General features: G+C 49.4%; 1 protein-coding gene across 7 annotated transcripts in view; it reads right to left on the bottom strand.

Moving 5' to 3' along the window:
* TNRC6C (trinucleotide repeat containing adaptor 6C) overlaps positions 1–11,561 on the bottom strand; it is an 86,247-nt gene extending 74,686 nt beyond the window's left edge. For 4 of the 7 annotated variants that reach the window (XM_048964667.1, XM_048964671.1, XM_048964674.1 and 1 more), the window contains exon 1: positions 10,524–11,560. The gene's annotated coding sequence lies outside the window, so the exon portion shown is untranslated. Of the gene's footprint in view, positions 1–333; positions 437–10,523 lie in introns of all 7 variants that reach the window. The other 3 variants (XM_048964672.1, XM_048964673.1, XM_048964669.1) reach the window with 2 other exon arrangements.
* Positions 11,562–15,038: the final 3,477 nt, after the last annotated feature.

Genomic DNA, 15,038 nt, shown 5'->3' with positions numbered 1-15,038 from the left:
AGGAAGAATCTGTTTCAGTGCTTCATGGCACAGCTTGCCCAGGGGCAGGTAAAGAGCAGGCAGCATCTGGGCACATGCCATGCGGTGCCAGCAGCATCCCCTGCTGCCTTCCTGGCCATACATAGCCAGAGAACGCAGCCCCAAGCAAGGATCCCATGGCCTGGTCCTTCAGTGCCTGCTTCCCAGTCCTGGGGAGACAGCTCACTTCTGAAGTGAGCTCCACAGACTGGCAGAAGGTGGAAATAGATGGGGCAGCAAAAGTAAGAACAGCTTTAAAAGTCTTTAAGAGAAATCAGGTGGCTTTCCCCGCTCTCTGGGCCTGATGTAACTTACCACAGGACAACTGCATCCAAGTCATCCTGATTACCTGGAAGGATCTGCAGGAGAAGGGCAGCACCCCAGAAGACTTGCAAAGAGGCAAAGATTGCACCTACAACTTAAAAGGGGAAGGGATAACAACATCACTAACCAGGATTTGTAAAGAGAAGCTACATCAAATCAGCTTGTTGTTTTCCCTATGGCACAGCTACAAGCACTTTTAACAGGGAAGAAAGAAGATGTACAACAGATGTAATTTACTGACTTTTCAAGCAAAATGTACAGCTTTTTTTTCTTAAAAAAAAAAGAAAAGAAAAGAAAAGAAAAAACACTGTGCTTTAGTCGTTTTCTAAGAACAGGGTAGGGAAACACAAGCTGAGTGACACTACGGCACAGTCAGCACTTCCCCTTCCAAGCAGGCAGAGATCCCATGGATTTGGTTGCAGTACATCACCCATATCCAGCAGCATTCAGTACTTCTATTAATCACTTCATTGCTGGAAAAATGTGTGCACCGAGCTTCCAGAACACATCAAGTCATGAGGCTGCAAAACTCAGCCAGACAGAATTCAGGAGAAGCAGATACACCCGGGATGTGGTCTGAATAACAGCAGAGTGCAATTCAGCAACAGCACAGGGTACCACGTTCAGCATCAGTGCCGCAGGAATTAACTGGGAAACCATCCTCAGCTACACCACTGAGGGCAAGGTAAGCTGATCCGTGTGTTTTATGCACAGGTATGAAAATTCAGCTTGAAACTAAACCCTGTAATTTGAAAGTCTGGGTGCAAAACGTGTCCCTGCAGGGAATCATAAATGAAGCTTGAGGAGCATTTGTTTGACCTCAATTTATGATTTATTAATCCCATGCTTTGGGGCTTCTGACTGTTAAATTATGTCCCTGTCCTGCATTTGTCACTACTTAGTACATAATTTGACTTGACAGGATTTCTCCCTTCATGTGAAACATCAAAATATCATCCTCTGCTAACTGTGGGTCTGGTACCTTGCTTTTCCCTGTATCAGGTCAACCAACCTCGAAGCATGCAAGACAAAACCAATCATTACCAGCAACAGGACCCTGGCTTCTGAAGCCACAGAAACCCCATCAAGACCCCTGTACATAAACAAACCACGACAGCCCTTGGTCTTCCATGGACCGCGCAATGCAGCTTCAGCTCTAAGGCATCCTGGTGTGCGTTTGGTTTTGTCTGCTGATTTGTGTGCAAGGTACTGGTGGGTGTCTCCAGGCCCCTGCCGCTCTCTGGAGCCTCCTCAACAGCTGCCAAAAATTGTGAGGGATTACACTTGATTCCTACACACCTGACTTAGGGCTTTCTTGAAATCACAGCCCACTTTACTAAGGTGGCCAGACTGGCACAGACAACCAACTTCACTGCCGAAATTTAAGCAGAACGGAGCTGCCATTCAAAGACAACAACAAACACTACAGGTTTAGATGAGAACAGGATGTGAAAAGCATCATATTCAATTAAAATATCTTACTGAAACTATGGGAGATTATTGGTCACCCAAGAGACCGAGTTAATAATCCTGCTCTTAAAACCTTTACAATAGAAATCCCATCATCAGGTGAAAAAAAAAAAAAGAAAGCTTGCCTAAGACATTTCAACCTCCAGCAGCTGGTGTCCCCAGCAGTGCCATTTTGGATCATTGGTTAAAGAGCATCTCCACTGTGACAGCACCTCGAGGACAGTGCCAAGTGCTATTTACTGCAAGACCCTTTCAGTTTCCAGTTCACTCAACAATAACTTTTGGTGACCCTACTTCCTATACACATAATAGAAGCAACCATCACAGCAAATTAAATTTGAATAAAAATAACCGTGGACTCAACAGAAATTACCCTTCAATTAGAGATTAAAAACAAAGTAACAGAACAAACCATGGAGCAACCTGGCCCTGTTTTAGCTTCTACTAGCCAGCACAGGGGAAATCTCAGAGGAAGGCTTTCCTGACCAAGAATGCAGACTGACCACAAGGAGCAGGTCAGATGCCTGAGGTCTGACCACCATCAGCACTGCTCAGTCCCAGTGCACAGCTGTGGGCTTTGGGGTTTTGCTTTTCATCCATAGGCTGCCTTTCTCACTTTCTTGAGGATCATTGCCAGAGTTCTAATGAGCATGTTTCAACGGACGTGTTAGGCCTTTATTACTGAGCACTGCACAGCAACACTACTGAAGTCGTACAGCATAACTGTGGTGCAGAGGACATGGCAGCAACACATCCAACCTAAACTAAGGCTCGCTCACACTGCATTCACCACCCAAAGCAGGTGATCAGCAGCTGAAAACATGTTAGGAACAGTTCCTCTTGCCCAGCAAACGACAGAAACTCACTTCTTGAAAAATTAAGCTCTAGACTGAGCAGCGAGGTTGACTAGATTTAGCCTCACAGCGCTGCCTCCCAGCCAGGCCTGCTACCTACCAGCAGACCAAGCACAACATGGGGCAGAGCTGCCCTCCCTACTTCCCCCCCCCCCCCACCCCCCCTCCCCCATTCTCCTGGGCCGTAATGCACAATGCAGCAGAGCAGCATGTGCTCATCTCTTCCAGGTACTATGTTTGTCTTCTGCAAACACTTGAGAAGATAAGAGCTCAGTGACAAGAGACAAAGCCCCCAGAGCAGTCAGCTGCTCAAACATCACCCATCAACTGGCCAAGCAGCAGAGGCAACCCGTGGACAAGCTGCTGCTCAGATGTTTGGCAGGACCTGAAGAACACATCAGAGCAGCGCACTTCCAGCACTGCACATATGGACACAGCTGAGGAGGAGGTCAGGGAACAGAACAGGAGCAGCAGACCTCCTGCTCCAGGCTCTGTGTGCTGATCGGTGCCATAGCAGGGCTGGAGCAGCCAGGCAGCACGTCACTGCATCACCAGGCTTTGGTGACAGAGAGAAGGGGACCATAAACAGTCAGAAAGAAGAAAGCTTCTATGCAGGACACCTTTACACAAACACAGCTAAAAGAGATGACAGGTAAGCTTGCACAGCTAACACGATGCATCATTTTGCCCGTAAGGTTTCCAGTGCCCTCAGCTCTCCTTTCCATCACAGCCACACAGCAGCACTCAGCTCTGTAGCCATGTCACCTGACTCAGCTGTTACCCATCTGTGATCCCCAGAGGCCCTTTCCACTCCTGCGACATTAAAACCTCTGCACAGATGAGCCACAGGAGCCTACAGAAGGCAGTCCTGGGAGATGGCATCCTGCACCTCTGCCTTGCCCAGTTGAAAGAAGAGACAGAGCTGGCATGTGGCACCAGGACAGCAGGCAGGGCTGATGGGGGACCACAAATACACAGTCCACTCAGGACCTCAAGATCTGGGGTTCAGAAATAAACAACTATGCCACCCTGCATGCAGTAGGGCTCCAAATGGTACAACGACACAAGGATCACCAGCACGAGATGAGATGAAAAAGGGAAAACGGGCATCAACAGCACCCCTTCTCGTAGAAGCCAGGAGGAAAGCAAAACCAAAGGCAACACGAAGACAGAGCTCTATGCTCTCTAAACATGTTTATTCCTCTAAAAGATTTCAGACTACAAGCCCTCAATTTCCTCCTTCTGCATTTTCACACTTGTTGGGAGAGCTCATTGAACATTCAAGTTGTTGTCTCCGAGTTTTCCAAATACCATTCTATTTAAAGGCTCTGTGAATAGGGAATTCAATTTATCAAGTGAATGAAAGAAGAATTCTTAGCAGGAACCCTGGTGAGCTAATCAAGAGTCACAATAAAATGTCAGGGGTCCTGGAATTCTCCGCAGGAGGTTAACACCAAATCTGATCTGAGCAAAGGAAGACAAAACACACTACAGGCTAATGAACTGTGCTCAAAAACCGCACACTGCAAATACGTGGGATCACAAATGAAAAAAATTACTTGTTTTTGCATTAATACAACCCTAGCATTTAACTACAAAAAACCAAAACACTGCCCTCCGTCACTGTTTTGCTCAACTTAAATACATTTTGAATCAGTTTAGTTGCTGTTCCACTGCATCTTCAGTTGCAGCACGTTGCTGAGCAAGTAATCCTTCTTGCCATTAAGCTTAGAAGTTCTCTGTTCCACCACTTTCCACAATAAAAGCATCCGGATACCAATTCCTGCCAATGATAAATCTATCAAGTACTCAATTAACAGCTGAACTCGGCATTTTTATTATATACTGGAATATCAGACCCATCATCAGAACGGATTATCACCATGTTTCAACCAGCAAATGAACAGCCTCTCCACTGGGGAACCAAACTGTTCCCAGTTGCAGTAAACACCACTTTGGAAATCAATTTACAGTGAATCATCATCTCTGCAATGACCATTTCATGCCTTCAGCTAGTCTATAAAATGCCCAAGGGAACAAATATTCTCAGAAACGCATAGGTTGCTCCAAAAGTAATGCTCCCTATTTATTTCCATGGAAACTGTAGCAGATCCAAAGAACACGAGAGCAGTATTTGGTAGAGCAAATTCTCAGCTACTGTTTTGCAACACCATCACCACCATCAGCTGTGCTCTTTCACCCATGATGAATAAGAGCCTGCATGCCACACTCAGGGGAGGTGACCACTGTCACCACTGCCAAAATGCATCACTGCCTGGCTGTGCTCACACCCACTCCATTCATCAAGCTCAAGGGCAGTGGGTACCATTTTTTCTTCACAGAAGAATTCCACGTTTGCTTCACATGCTTCCATGTTAGATTGCTCCTCCACTGCCATCTGTCACACAGCAATAAAACATAATGGGTTACAGGTGGGAAGGTTCAACTTCTACTGTCCTACCACCAACATGTGCTTCCAACAGTGTGGGCCAACACCAAACAGTAGGAGGCATTACTTTCAGAGCAGCCCTCCCATACTCAAAAGGTCTGTATATTATCTGATCAGTAGACAGAACTCCAGAAAGATGAGTTGCTGCTTGTTTGGATGCTGACAGAGGGGACAATTTCAGTGCAGCTGGACTGTCAGAGCATCAGATCACCCTCCGGATAGCACAGACCAACAGCTATCACCTATCTCACCTGCTTCCAAACACATGGGGTTTTGTCACCTTAATTGTTCTTCCACCAATGTGTGGAAAACGTTTTATAAATGCAATTAGGAAAAAAAAGATGATTTTATTAAGCAAATTGCAATGGATCCACCCAGTAATGCAGCTATTGCTTTATTCAAATATAATGCTTCAGTGTAGCAGTATAATATGAAAAGCAACGTGTTCTTGGTGTCCAGTGAGATGAGACTTAGGATTGCTGTTTCCAAAAGCAAAGGACTTCAAAAAGTTTGATTAGAAGAATAACTACTGGAGAAGTAATTGTATCATACTTTCACTAAGTTCTTCTACTCTGCTATTTATACAGAGCCTTCTCTTGACTGCAGCAGTCACAGACCACATCTAGTTCTACACCTGGACTGGACACACACACCTGATGATCAGCCTACTACAAAATATTCAGCAGCATTTAGATTGCCACAAGTAGGCTCTTCTCCTGTATCACAACATGCTATAGCTTTTAAATGGCTTAAGACAACAAACCTCTTTGCTAAATATATCAGCTAACACCACAAAGAGAAACCAAACTGTTTCACAAGCAGGAAAATGAAGAGGTACATTATAGACAGATGTGATGAGCATTCTTAGGCCAGGGGGTTATTTTGAATTAACAGGAAGTTTCTGCAGCATCACAGATCAAGATCAGGACAGAACACAATGGAAGACAGAGACAAGAAGGACTAAACATGCAGACGTGGGGTACTTTGCAGCCTGGGTAGAAAAGAAGCTGCCGAGTGAAACATCCATTTCAAAGCTGAAAATGGGGCAGAAAGCAAGCTACACCTTTTAGAAACAATTCTCCTGCATTAGGCAAGCTTGTAACTCATTAGAAATACCAAGAGAAGAGGAAAGTTGAGACCTGCAGGTGGACAGAATGACAGCAGAGGAAGGCTAAGAAGGCATCCTGCAGGCTGGCCTTTCCAACACGCCGCACCTGCAGGGTTACAAAGCCTTCCAACACCTCCTAACTTCATACCAACATGTACACCAAGAAGAATATCTACTCTTAGTTACTCTTCCAAACACATCCTGAGCTCTACCAGAAGCACTACAAGCAACACCAAAAACCTGCTCTGGTTTTCTGTCAGTGGCACAGGAATAGGGCACAGCAAAACGGCAGGCAGCACTGACCATCCTGCAGCTGCTCTTCTCAGCACTACTGAGCTGCTTCCTGTTCCTGCAGTGGTTTGCAACGAAGCACCGCACTGCTGCTCTCCAATACCCACTGCTTAAAAACACCCCTGCTGTCAGCATCTGAAATTAGCATCAGCCATAGAAACCTATTGGGATTCTGAGGAACTAAGAGCCCCAGTCAGACCACGCACAGCATCAGGCTGAGCTTAAAATAGAGCAGGCAGTTTGAACTCATTATTGATATGAGCACAGGCTGACCATACAGAGCAGCATCCAGGGCACAGGCAGCACTACATCCATCCCAGATAGAAGTTCTGCCTCTCTGCTGCACTGCTGAAAAAGCGTGAACTTCCAGCAGAAACAGGCAGGCTGAACACAGGAAGGGGAAGAGGAGAAGGGAAACCAGTGCAGCTAAGGAGAACCAGACATGCCATCTGGGGGGGGAATTTCCTTGACCAGATCCTAACACAGCCACTCCATGCGATGCCTTTGGAAAGTCACCATGAGAAAATACACACAGACCTCACTAACAAGAAACCAAGGAAAATTCAGGATGGCTCTGCCTGCAGAAGATGCCTGTGGGCACACACTAAGCACTCCATAGTCCAAGGTGGTTTTTCTTCCCTTGGGGTGAGGGCTCTCTTCCTCCAGCTGGTAGTCGCATGATAACTATTTCGAGACCTATAAACACATTTTTATCTGGGGCTTAATTACGCAAAGGGATGCCAATCGACTTGACAAGTCTATCTCCCTCCCAAATGAAAGAAAAGTCTCCATCAATTCAGTGCTTACTACTAAGAAAGCAAACACATACAGCCACGGGATAAACATCAGCTATTTTAACGCAAGGCAAAAAAGCAACCATCCCCATTTCATAGAATCACAAAACGGCTTGGGTTAAAAAGGACGATAAAGACAGTTTAATTTCAACCCCCTGCTATGTGCAGGGTCATCAACCACCAGACCAGGCTGCCCAGAGCCACATCCAGCCTGGCCTTGAATGCCTCCAGGGATGGGGCATCCACAAAAGTGAATTCTCATAAGCGAGCTTCTGAAACAGAATCTCCTGATTGAAATCAAAGTCAATGTGAATGTAGCTCTCAACCCTTTAAATGAATGTGCGTTTCAGAAGCAAACTGCAGAGAGCTGTTTATTACAAACGACTTCCACCTCCACAGCCCTCAAAGGCAAACCATAAAGCTGTGTGCAAAGCTAGACAATCTGGGCACCCAGCCATAAGCCAGCACTGCTGCAGCACAGATAACTGTTCTCACTCTCGAGCCATCCTTGGCTGCAAACCCATGGGGAAGACATCCAGAACGCAGCCCTCGCTGCCGCCAAAGCTTCTAATGTTTTATGAGCTTGAATTGCAACTACGGCTGGGAATACAGCACTGAGAAATTACGATGCTGGTTCACGTCCAGAGCTAAGAGCAAAACCAACTCCGATGTCGATTGCCGCTGCTCTGAAGACTGAAAGCACATCGAGCCATCTCACAGATGTCTGCGGTGAAATTTAGTGCCCCTGCACGAAGAAAGTGATGTCACATTTCAGAAAAAGACAAAAGAATCAGCAGCGCGTTCTGAACTGCCGCTGCACTCTCAGCAAATGATGCCATCTTTGATATCATCTGAACCTGCCCTGTAAGCACTCTGTGCACAAGAAGGCAGTTTGTTACTGTGACCAAACTCAGACATTCTTATCCCGTGCAGCAGACATTAAAATGCAGTAGTGCCAAAGCAGGAAACTGCACACCAACGAGGTTTCACAAAACGCAGAGCTGTTCGTTGGCATCCAAGTGATGTTAACCACAATTAAGCAGTGATAACATAAGCAAAGGTCTATCTACATCCAGTAATTAAGATGTAAACCTAAGCTGTGCCTTTGGTAGACGTTTTTCATAAATAGCTCAGAATCCTAAAGCAAGATCAAATAATACTTTGATTCCTCTGCTTTCACACATTAGGAACCATCTCTCATTGTACCACCAGCACTGCCCAATGAAGAGACCGTGCAAAGCACAGAGACCACTTAATAACGCTATTTATTGTCACTTCTAGATCACCTTCCCATTCAATAAAGTGTATTTCTCTTCTAAACACTATTTGCTGTGGCTGATATCTTCATAACACAGCTGAACACCCCAAGCCATTATCACTAGAAGGCATCAGCTGATGCTAAATTGGCTCGACTGCAGCGTCACAGGCATTTAAGAGGTTTCCTTATCATTCATCTTTAATACCAAAGGATCGACAGGCTCCTACCTGCAGCTTCTAGGCCAAAGGGAAACCTTCTAATGGTATTACCATTATCTTGTCATCTGAATTTTAAACAATTAAAACAATAGCCCTTGTGTTGCACATCTCCACTGTAACCAAAGATGATAAATGTTTAATCACTCACTTCTCATGTTCAAAGTCTTACATACTGCACTGATTATTTAACAAAACAAGCAACGTGAATGCTACCTTCAAGCTGCTATACCTTCCAACAGCAGCAGCACATGCATTAAGAGATGAGTAACAGACTGCTTCACTCCGTCAAGGTTTGAGCGTTTTATTTTTAAAGCTGCAGCTCTGGTAGCCAACACTATCCAGCAATTCTTTCCAAATGAAAGCCTCTTTTTACTAAAGCAAAGGATGGCTCCACCCCTGACCTCCTCCTTCAGCTTGTTTTGGAAAAGGGCCAGATGACAGCATTTGGAAAAGCGCTTGTTTATCTCGGCGAGGCCAGCTGCTAGGAGGAAATAAATGTAAGTTAACATATTACCCGTTCCCACATACACGGCTCTTGGTTAAGGCTTCGCAGCTCAAACCGAAACCAAACCCTTCTGCTGGGTTTTAATACCAAATGGCCACTGAGGAGCTGCACCTCGCTGTGAACCGACAGGGAATCGTAGGTCAGCCCGAGCTGACAGCAGGCAGCAAATCCCTACCGGGATGAAGAGTCCTTTCTGAAAGGAACCAAAAGCATAAATAAAATCCTTCTTTCCTATCCTTCTAGTCTGCTGTAACTCTACACTTTCTGTAAGGTCAAGGCTAACCAACAGTTTGAGACACGGGAAGATGCTCTGCCTGGCAAAGCCTTCAGCCTAACCCCGGTTCGCTGTTACTGCCTGACAAAGTACGGAACTTGGAAGCTCCGGGTGCTCCACCTTAGAAGCACTTCTGTGCCCAATTACGCTTTTACGCTTAGGCAATGTCAAAGTCTTAGAAGGCCCAAGTACAAAACGCCAGGATTGCTTCCTTTAAGGATAAACAAAAGACGATGGAAGCCAGGAAAAGCACAACTTGTTTCATTAACAGGAAAGACCCATCGCAGAAGTGAATAAAACCTAAAATGAAGACAAACGGCAGGTTTTCCAACGACCATTCCACCCGGCAGGCTCCGGGCAGCCCCATCCCAGCCGGGGCCGAACGCTCCTCCTCGGGGCCGGGCCGGGAGCGTCCGCGTGGTGCGCAGCTCCGCACCGCGGCGAAGCGATGCCCGGGGCTGCACCGCAGCACAGCGCTACGCGGGCGGCGTAACCGCGTTACGCGGATGGCGTAAATCCGTCCGTACGCGCAGCGCTATGCGCCCAGCGTAACCCCTCCGAGGCGGACGGCTGCGGGAGGGAGGGAGAATTCCGCAGCAGAAAGGCCATGACGTAATAAGGATTACGGCTAAATTTAAACAGGCCGTGGTGCTGCGGGACGAGCGGCCTCGCAGCCGCACGCTGATCAAGTAGCCAGGAAGTACGACTAGCAGCGTATGCAGAGAAAGACACTGCACTCTAAGGTTAGCAATTAATTCCCATAACCAGCCCTGCAAAACATCAGGGGATCAGCCTGAGATACAAGCCAACCGCTTGTATCGCAACCCCCGGGGCTCCGTCACCGAGCCCAGGATTCGAACCCGCGGCCCCCAAGCCGCACACAGCGCACCGCAACAACACTCCGTCCGCCGCAGTCAGAGCGCTGAGCCCCGCGGGTCCCGCACAGCCCGGCGCCCTCACCTTGTGGTCTGCTCTGTGCGGGGCTCTTTGGCAGCTTTCGGTTCGGTCTCGCTGTGAGGAAACGAGCAGGGATGTCGTCTACGATGGAGGGGTCTCACTGACGCGTTCCTTTCTTATTTTAAACGCTGTTTGTTGTGTTGGTGGTGGTTGGTTTGTTGTTTGTCTTTTTTTCCCTCTCTTTCTGTAATTGTACCCGTAATTTCACGAATCGATGCGAAAAAAATCTCACACGGCCAAAAATAATAATTAAAAAAAATTAAGTTGTTTTTTTTTTGTTGTTGTTGTTGTCGTCGTTCGTCGACACCCCCTCAAAGAAAAAAAAAATAAAAGAAAAAACAACGGCACAGAGGAGGAGGAGGAGGACGCGCACAGAGGCGCGGGGCAGCGGCGGTTCCCGGCGGAGCGCAGCGCGGCTCAGTCCGTGCCTGGCGCGCACGGTCCGCGCTGCAGCGAAGATCCGAACCGGGTCGGGAGGGGCTCTGCCGCGTCCCGGTGGGTTCAGTCCGCGTGGACGGGCATCTGAGGAGGCGAAAAGTGCAAATCAAAAAAAATAAACCAGGAGAATCAAATCAGCGAAATAAAGCGCGGCCCGCCGGGGCACGGTCCCGCAAAAGGACCCCCCCCCCGCACAACGCCCGGAGCGGCGTTCGCTGCGCCCTCCCGGGACAATCCGGACCGCGGGGCCGCCCCGCAGGAAGCAGCGGGAGGGGAGGATCCGGCGGAGTCCCTCCGGAGGGGGGGGGGGGGGGAACGCAGCGGAGGTGCCCCCGGGGCGGGGGTTCGGGCCGGGCTGCAGCAGCGGGTGGGGGCCGCTCTCCGCCGCTCGCTCTCGGTGTCCGCTCAGTGCTGTTGAGCCGGGCCCCCGCTGCTCCTCCGCGCCGCCGATTCGGACGCCACCTCCGCTGCTGCCGCCGCCGTCCTCGGGAGCACAGCTGCTGCCGCCGCGGCCATTTTGTTGCTAACTGACAAGAGCCGCGCCGGGCAGCGCGAGAGCGCGGGGAGGCTCCGCCGCGCTCCCCGCCCCGCCCAGCGCCGCTCTCAAACAGGAAGTGCGCCCCCCCCCCCCCCGCTCCCCTCCCGCCTCTCCCCTCAGCGGGCCCCGATCCTCCGCCCCGCGCGCAGCCACGTGACAGGGGAGCCCCCGCCACATGCAAACGAGCGCCGCGGCCGCAGCCAAAGAGCGGAGCGAGCGGATGGCTTCGCCCCACCCCTCCCCCCCCGCGCTCAGCTCCTGCCCGGGGGGTGGGGGGAGGGGGGCAGGAGCCGCGCGGTCCGTGCGAGCGGCGGCGGTGCGATGTGCGCGGCTTCTTGCAACCCCCCCACCCCCCCCCCCCCGCAGTACAAACGGCTCTCGGTGCGTGCACAGCCCCCGCCGTGCAAATTAAGGTTGGTGTTGCACGGCAGGCCACCCCCCTCCCCCCCCCCCCGTTCAAACAGACATCGGGACAAGTGGGTAGCAGTGCTTTTATAGCACCCCCTTCTCTCCCCCCACCTCCCTCTCACCCCCCCTCCACCGTGCAAAGAGGCAGTGATGCGTTCGCGTACCTCTCCCCGTGCAAACAGCAGCTGTGCCAACGGGTACAGTGCATTCATAACAACCAGCGGTCTGTGCATTCATCCCCTCTCCTCCCATCCCGGTGCATTAACACTCCATGCAAATTGGCTTTCGTGCCCATTTATATATTAAAAATATAAATATTTCAAGCAGGCATTGGTGCAACACCCCCCCCCCCAACAAGCAGCACGTTCCAAAAAGTGGGAGGGTTGCATCGAGTGCTGTTTGGGGTGGGGGTGGTGGGAGGGGTGATGCTTGGGCCCATTGCACCCCGGAGCTGCAGGGAGTGACACGCACACAGCTGGCACTGAGCAGCTGGAGCCGTGTGTGCACGGATCTGCGTGCATCTCCAGCTCCGTTCCATACATGCACAGCATAGGTGTTACATACACATACATGCACTTTATGCATACGTGCAGCGTGCACATATGCACCGCCCATGCACCGCACACACCTATGCATGCACAGCACTGCTCCGGGCTGTTCTGCACTCCCTCAGCCCCTCTCTCTGCACGGTCCCTACAGGGCTGGCACCGGGCACCCCTGGGCTGTCCCACGGCCGCTGGAGGGAGCCCACATGGTGCCAGCAGCAGCGCCAGCACCGAGCAGCATTGCACAGTGGGCTCACGCTGCTCACACACACCGGTATCTCCCAGCACAAGAGATTGCAGACCCTGCATCGGCAGAGCAGAGCAAACCTGAGAGTGATTTATGCACCAATACATTCGCGTGGCTCTGGCACAATCACCAGAAGTATGATATGACCTCACCTGCTGACACAGCACCCACTGCTCCCAACGCACCACGGCCCCAAAATACTATCTGTAAAAGTTCTCTCTAGTAATGCAGTTACCTTTCACCTGTGCTGCTCATCGTTAAACACAGAGCTCTGTGGTACGTTTCCCTGCTTTGCTCTCCTCGCAGTGCTTTGACACGTTTTTGCAATCTGGGCACATTTACATGGGTGCCCATTGGCAACATGCCCTGTGCTGAGCCCTGAAAAACTGCTGCCCCAAAACAAGGGGCATCAGTCTGAGCAAAAATCCCATAGGCTGATACACATTTTTTTGTAAGGTTTACGTGGCTGAAGCAGTTTACTTCACCAAACGCTTTTGATTTCTGTATTTTTCTGTTGAAATTTGGAGTTGGTCTGTATTTTGGGGTAAGAGATAAAAGCATGTCTCTACAAACACGCACCTGCATTTTCTCTATGCACCTGGACATGAAGGTAGCTACGTACACTACCACTTCTGCACAAAAACCCATTGCTGCCCAGCAGTGCAACATCTGGATTCAATCCCTCCCCCCTCAACCCCAGAGGCTCCAACCTGCATTTCCCATGGGGAGATGTAGCATGATGCTAAACAGCATCTGGGAAGGGGAAAACAAGGTATGTTTTATTCCTGCTCTTGGAGCAGAGCTATTGTATAAACAAGAACATGAATGTCCCCAGGCCAAGCAGCGAGCAAGGAGAGCACAGCTCTCCCCTTCGTGCTGTGGCACACAGCAGCTGTGATAACACGTTCTGCCTGTTATCCATCACTGCTTAACATCACACACAGCGTGCCCTGAATGGAGGGGCAGAGCCCCGGCCCTAGAGAGTGCTCTGGAGGAAAGGAACCTCCTTCAGACAACTGGGTTCTGTCTCTGTCCCATAGAACCTCATGTGTGCACAGGGAGCACAGGAGCTTTTTTCCTGATGTGTTCATTGCTCTCCTTAGGGCAGACGCTGCTTTGCAATGGGATTTTACAGCAGGGCCCCATCAATGACCTGGATAGCTGACCTCAGAAGGCAGCAATGAACCAGCCCATTCATCCAGCCCCGTGCTCTGCTCCTTTTTACACCAGGTGCTGAAAGGTGCCAAATTGGCAGTGCTCAATGCTGAGCAATTGTTGGGCCCCTGCATTCATGTCCAGGGCAAACAGGAGTTGGTATGGCCTAATGACTTGGGGGAGACAAAAAATAAGATCATTTGACCATTTGAGTTGGAAGGGACCTTTGAAGGTCATCAGATGAACTCTCCAACAACTCCCTGCATTTCCAGCTGCCCATAACACCCATTTCTTCCCTTCTTTGATTAAATTAGAGACAGAGTTTGCTTTGCTGGCAAAGGACATTTGGGGGGGGGGGTGATATCAATACAATGATTCTGTGGGTCTAGTGTCCACTTTTGGCATGCCTTGGGATCTCAGGGTGAAAATACTCTACTATTGGGATGACTATGCTGCACAGATTTCCCAATATTTGGGGTAGGATTGCACCTGGGGTGTCTTCTGCCTTCCTGATAGGATATCCTCTTGGGGTAGAAGTGAGACAGAGGGAGCTGTGTGAGACAGACACTAGCTGTATTGTTTAACAAAGCTCTATAGGGTGCTCAAGGAAATGGGATGGGGTCACACCAGGGAAGGTCGCAGTGCTGATAGGCACAGCCCTAAGCCAGGACTCAGCTGCTCCTTGGAATCCATCTCTGCTCCCTACACCACTCACAGGGCCACTGGGATGGCAAAGAATTTATCACCACCCACCCACCATCCCTAAAGTTTTATGGCAGTGTAGATCCATTAGAAATCCATTTTACAGAGGTATTAAAATAATGAAGGTGAGAATTAAGAGAGCAGCATGTTCCTTTGAAAACCTGCTGATCATAATATACGGCTTTAAAGAAAGTTATCATGCAGTCCCCTTAAAGAAAGTTATCAATTAGTCACCGTATCCGACATTGGAAAATTGTTCCCTGAAGAGGATTTTAGGAGAAAAGCCATTGCCTAAGTGATGAATTCATCACTGGAGGTGCCATAGCTAAGATGGCATGGAGAGAGATCAGAATCTTGGTAGCTCCTGGTGGGGCTGGAACTGGGATTGGGACTGGGACTGAGGTTAGGACTGACACTGGGATTTGAACTGGAAAGGCTCCTCATCCTGTATGGTCACAGAAAGGCTGGGGATGTTTCTCAAACCT

Source organism: Lagopus muta, chromosome 18 (assembly GCF_023343835.1).
Source record: "Lagopus muta isolate bLagMut1 chromosome 18, bLagMut1 primary, whole genome shotgun sequence".
In the NCBI taxonomy this organism is placed as follows: Eukaryota; Metazoa; Chordata; class Aves; order Galliformes; family Phasianidae; genus Lagopus; species Lagopus muta.
The sequence above is the reverse complement of the archived record's forward strand: the minus strand, read 5'-3'. Positions and strand labels throughout refer to the sequence as shown.